Raw genomic sequence first — 6,453 nt, 5'->3', positions numbered from 1 at the left:
AGAATGTCATGAGTTGAAAATAAAGTAGTTTATTTGTATATTTATTAGGGATTTTGAGATCCAATCTTGTGCTTAAAATGATCCTCTGCGCAGATGACTTTTTATTGCAAAAGAGAAACTCATCATTTAAAAACTTAATTCTACTTAATTAGTGTACTCACTACATATATGCAAAGAAACAAATTTAAACTCATGAAGATCTCAAATAAAAAAAACAAAAATGTAAGCAAAAATATTTTAGAGCTACTACATAATTAAGTTTAGTTACATCTAGATTTAAATTGAGTGCCCTCCTTATATATTACAACAAAATCGAACATATAAATTAATATAATTGAAGAACAAAATATAATAAAAAATAAATGAGATTGAACAAAAACTTCTTTCAAACTTGTGAATGTGTTCCAAATACTCTTCTCAATTCGTAAAATTTTTCTTAAAAAAAATGTGTGAACTCCAACTACATCGCAAAACATCATTCTTTGTGTTGGTCTTTTAGCCCTTCGTTGTCATTACTATTTTTTTCCTGTATGCTGTAGTTGTAAAATTTTAAAAAATTGAATAATAAATTTTGGAGGCATAAGCGCATCTATTACATTATTATAATTTCAACAAATAACTTAGATTATGAAGAAAAAAAAGTTAAATACACCAAATAAACTAAAACTAAAACAAACAAAAAAATCTACAAAAGAAAAAATAAAGCAAAAAACATAATATGAGATTTCAAACATGTGTTTCTTTTCACATAAGAAAAATCTTGCATAATTAATTAAATCATTTGTTTAATTTCTTGCAGGGTTCTTCTATTCTCCAATATTTTTGTCCAATTTCATATTGTCATAAAAGTAAGGTTTTGAGATTTATAGTTTAATTTATTTTTATTTTTTTTTTGAAATATCTTTGAGTATGATATAAATTTGATAAAGGAGTTTGAATTAGAGTCAAACCTATCTTTTATCTATAAATATTTTGAAAATATTCTATCCATATGATATTTTATATATTCATGTCCTAAGTAATTAAAAAGTGAAATAAAATATATAAAAAAGAGAAAAAATAGGAAAATAGAATCAAAGAAGAATAGATGTGCTGCCTAGAAAAGAGTTTAATGAGATGTTAGGATTGAGAATTTGAAATTTTTTAAGAGATCACTACATTTGGTTATATATATAGTATAGATAGATAGATAGCGTTAAAAAAAAAAATCACAATTGGATTCCTCTAATTGTGATAAAAAAAATCATGCCAAAGCCACAAAATAATTTACTAAGAAGACAAAAAAGAATTATACAAGTCAATTACCTAACGAATTAACACTCGAATTGAGCCGAACCCGATGTCCTTTTCCACTACTGTCTTCATCTCGGAATTGCTTTGCCCAACGTTGAATCCACAACGCTGATATGAAATCTGTAATGCCCTCCAAAATAATTATAATAAACCAACTCCAAACACCAGTACAATGTGTTATAAAAAAAATAAAAAGCTTTCATTAATCAAAGTTAATATACAAAATATGGCACATGCGATATACATTCATAAATCGTTCACCCTAAATCTACAGCATGTGTTACAAGATGAAATAAGATATGAAAGCTAAACAGATATTCATATGCCCTAAAGGCTTATATCTTTCCAAGACCTTGCTTGGTTACAACAAAATGAGTCATAAGCTTAATACAAATAAAACCCTAGGCTTGTACAAAAAGATAAATACAAAATAAACAAAATTGAGCCTTCAACTCCACAGTCCTCCCAAGCTAAGTCCTTGGCGGAGGCATATCACCAACACCTGAAAATGGTTTCCCAAGTAGGGTGAGCCAAAGCCCAGTAGAAACAATCTAGCACAATGTATGAATCTTAACGAAGATATACGTATGAAATGCATATAGCCCATGATAAAATCATTCGTATTGTTACAAGATCATAATATGCCAAGTTTCATATCTCAACCCATTTTATCTTAATTCATTTCATGACAATTCATTTCACCTCAATCCATGAGTCAAGTCTATTGTTATCCAGACATCCCAACTGAGGCTACAACCCAGTGGTCCTCTAACCAATACAATCATTACACAAACACTTCAATTTGCCATTTTATGAAAATTTCATCCGCGAGAATCGGCACCCATGTATATACGCACAGTTTTCGAGACTTTCATCCTGGACACACAGGCTAACTTAATTCAATGGAGTCCATCCCCTTTTTTTCTCCCAAACATGGAGTACATCCAATTTCTCCTCCTAATCATCATATATATACGATGTATTAAAGCACAGTCATATTCAATGACAACAAATAATAGATTAGTTTCAATTCACCTAATCCTCATACAATTTCTACAACAATCATAGCTATCCTCTACCGATAGTCCAAAACAAATATTTCTAAACAAATATACAATCTCCAAAACAGATAAACTATTTAAATTTCCATAGGTGAGAGGTAACAAGTATCCAACTCTACCATTTACAAAAATATTTATCCAATTTCACATTCCCCATACTAATTCTATTACTTATACAAAATAATTATTTGAAACCTCTTTGGGCAAAACTACATTTTCGTCCAAATCCAACCCATGTGTCAAAATCAACAAATTTAAAACAACACAACCTCATATCTACACCCACAACCATTTTCAATACCTTCATTTGAAAACCCCTCTTTTGATTTTAAACCAAAACCCTGGGTTTGTCAAAAATCCTCCAAATCTTTGCATTATTTATACAATCAACAAATAATTAAGTTAAAATCATAGGAGAGTACAGAAAGCCCCTACCTCAAAGTTAGAAGACGAGCAAAGCAAGGAGACAACTTCAAAGACACCAAAACCGACTTTTGTTCGGATCAAAATGGAGCCCTTGAGATGTTCTACCCTTTTCCAAAAGACACTAGGGTAGAGAAACCAATGGATCTAGGTGAAATTGTACAGAGAAGTTGACTTTGGATAGAGAGACTCTAGATCTAGGGTTTTGGGAAGAAAATAGGTGAAAAAGTGATGTGGAAAGAGGTTGCTGCGAACTGATATGCCCATAGTCAGCTCGAGCGTAAGAAGTGACGATTGAGTGTAGAATACACACAACCAGTAGTTTTGCAAACAATAGACAAACACTTGAGCACAAGAAATACCGCTCGAGCGTAGAAAGAACCGCTCGAGCGTAGAATACACTCTTCCAGTAGTTTTGCAGACCTGCAAAAGTACTGAGAGTTTGCAAAGCCCGCTCGAGCACTAGAAATGCCACTTGAGTGAATGAGCAAAAATCTGGACAACAAAAGTTTAGAAACTAAGCAACCAACTTGTCCCAAACGCAACCACAACAATCCAATAGCCAAATTTAAGGAGATACAAGGGAAGTAAGATGTGAACAACAATATGAAACCATGAAACCCGAGTCCGGGATACAACAAAGGTCGGGTCAAAACTAGAATCGCTATAAAATTCACGACGATGAGCCACTCCAGAATCCACCAAAGCTTCAGGCCCAATTTTTTGGAATCCACCGATGAACACCTCTCTCTTTTTATAAATAAAAGAACAAAAACAACCCGTGATATTTGTCAATATGTAATTTGTTAATTAACTGATCACCTTCTATACGTCAAGGAAACTCATATAAAAACTCCCTCCAATATTAAACACTTTGTATTTCACTCATCTTTGAAAATCTGGATGGGTTCAACCCTAAAAATAGCAAATGACGCACTTTATACTAAACAAAGTCGCAAAAAACACTTGAGCGCACATTTTACCGCTCGAACGTTGTGAGTAAATGTGGTGCAAACATATAGGCCAATCGCTTGAGCGCAACATTTACAACTTGAACTGTAAAACTTGTCTTCCAGAAGTTTAGACGCAGGCAGTGATACTAGATGAACCACTTCATTGCTCGAGTGCACAAATGACCGCTCAAGCGGTCAAACAACTTTGACTTTTTTTTGGCTCATACTTAGTCAGCGAAGTGGCAAATAAGGAATGCTCAAAATATGAAATGTCAACACAAACTTCTCACCACAAACTCCCTTACACATGCAAAACTCGGGTTAGATTCGCATCTAAACTCTCATAATTCACAGATACAATACAGCGAATAAAAATACAATTGAAAGGAGTTTTGTTCAACGAGATTGCCAATTACAAAAACCTAACAACGTCAAAAACTTATTTCAATTAATAATTTAGACAATTTTATTATTATATAGGAGAGCAACGATAATTATTATTTTTTCAATTAATTATGCTAAATAAAAAATTCTAACAGAAGAATATTTGTAATTTTCTAAATTACAAGAAGCAATCTGTATTTTAAGTAAATTTCAAAATATGTATTTATAATTTACCCATAAAAAAGTTAACGTGACATTAAAGGTGTAATTTGAGCCCACCGAGGCCGGGCTGGCACGCATTCGGGCCTCCCAAACTCCGACTATTTTTTTGATTGGCCCGACCCACGGGCTGAAAAGTTCAGCCTAGACCTGGACCCACTCAAATTAGGGCATCGGCAGGGCTGGGCTTGGGTCGTAGGCCAGGCTTGGAGGGTCTTCTTTTTTTCTTTTTTTTTTTGCAAAAAATAAACGATAGATATATGGAAAATTTACCAATAAATCCCATTTCACAAACTATTAAACCTATTAGTCCCAACTTTATTCTTTTGTTCGGATAAGTCCTATCAGTGGGAAAGTTTGTTTTTTGCTGATCCTATTTTCCATATTTAGTGCAGCTGTGTGGACGATTTTACCCAATTAGTCAGAGCCTTCAATTTCCTCCATTAATGGCCGTGAAAACTTGTGGGTCTTCACACTCTGCTTTGCTCGATCATGAAAAATCGATTCTACAACAACTCAAAGATTGCCCACAGATTATCGAGTGTTTCGGAGGAGATTTCAGCTTCGAAAACGACGAGAAATTGTACAATCTGTTCTTAGAATACGCTATGGGTGGTTCTTTGGCTGACAAGCTCAAGAACTCCGGTCACCGAAGCTTGCCGGAATCCGAAGTCCGGCGACACACAGAGTCGATTCTAAAGGGTCTTTAATGTATTCACGAGAATGGGTTTGTTCACTGTGATCTCAAGCTTCAAAACGTTCTTCTATGTCAAAACGATGTCGCGAAGATCGCCGATTTTGGTTTGGCGAAGAAATCGGGAGAGAAGATCGTGGGTTTTGAGTTGAGAGGTACGCCGATGTATATGCCGCCGGAGACAGTGGTGGCCGGACAGCAGGAGGCGGCTGCGGACGTATGGGCTTTGGGGTGTTTGGTGGCGGAGATGGCGGCCGGAACGCCGCCATGGCAGTGCTCGGCGGAGGGGAATGTGTGTGTGTGTGTGTTAAAGCCATCAGCGTATGTGTGTGCGCGCGTGTTGAAGCCATTAGTGTGTGTGTGTGCGCGTGTGTATCAGTGTGGGTGCTCTGTGTGTGTGCTGTGTTTGGTGTATGCTGTGTGTGTGTGTGTGTGTTGTGTGTATGGTGTATGCTGTGTGTGTGTGTGTTGTGTGTATGGTGTGTGCTGTGTGTGTGTGTTGTGTGTATGGTGTGTATGAGTGTGGCTGCTGGGGCTGAGTGTGTGTGTTAATGGTGTGTGTGTTAATGGTGTTTTGTGTGCATGGTGTCTTGTGTCTGCTAGAGAGAAAAGATGTGTGTGGTTAGGTCTCCATGTGAGAGAGAGAGAGAATGCTGAGAGAGATTAGTGGTGTCAAAATGAGGGTAATTATGTCTCTTAGAATTTTCCAGGACTAAACGGTTTATTAGAATAAAAATGGGACCAATTGGTTCATAAGTTTATATTTTGGGATTTATTGGTAAATCTCCCTAGATATATTATATATATAGATTATTAATGAGGGATAAAAAACAAAAGAAAAATTGTACTAGAGTATTTTAGTTAAGGTTAATGAGATGTTCGGTTATGTTGCATGTCGTGGTATTTAATTATGTATGACTTATGTTTTTTTGGTTATGACCAAGAAAATATGAAATTATGTAATTTTCTTCTATTGAAATAAATAATGTTATATATATATATATCAAAATAAAATGAAATATTACAATCATTAAATTAAATAGATAACATTTATTTAATGAGTAATTTTTATTTCAAAATGAAATAAAATATTACAAAAATTTATATCATTAAATAAAATAGATATATATTATTGATGACGATTGAGAAATTGCATCACTATAGGTAGAGATGTAATCGGTTCAGTACGATCTGTATTTAGATAAAAAAAAATTTGCCGAACCGATAATGTCTATTTTATTATTTTAAACACCGATACAGAACAATTCTCCTATCAAACCGTACTAAACTGAACCTAAACTGATAAGGTTCAGTTTGATGCAATTTAATCGGTGTAGAACCTTTCTAACTTAAACTACATTTAAATATAATCACTAATCCATATAAAAATATTAAATTAGTTATTTGTCTACCATTTTAAATATAT

General features: G+C 34.2%; 1 pseudogene; it reads left to right on the top strand.

The window, feature by feature from the left end:
• The first annotated feature begins 4,710 nt into the window (after positions 1-4,710).
• On the top strand, positions 4,711-5,710 carry LOC145791290 (mitogen-activated protein kinase kinase kinase 20-like; annotated as a pseudogene).
• The last annotated feature ends 743 nt before the right edge of the window (positions 5,711-6,453 follow it).

Source organism: Camellia sinensis, chromosome 5 (assembly GCF_055761805.1).
Source record: "Camellia sinensis isolate YWXY chromosome 5, ASM5576180v1, whole genome shotgun sequence".
In the NCBI taxonomy this organism is placed as follows: domain Eukaryota; kingdom Viridiplantae; phylum Streptophyta; class Magnoliopsida; order Ericales; family Theaceae; genus Camellia; species Camellia sinensis.
This window is presented reverse-complemented; position numbering and strand designations above follow the sequence as displayed.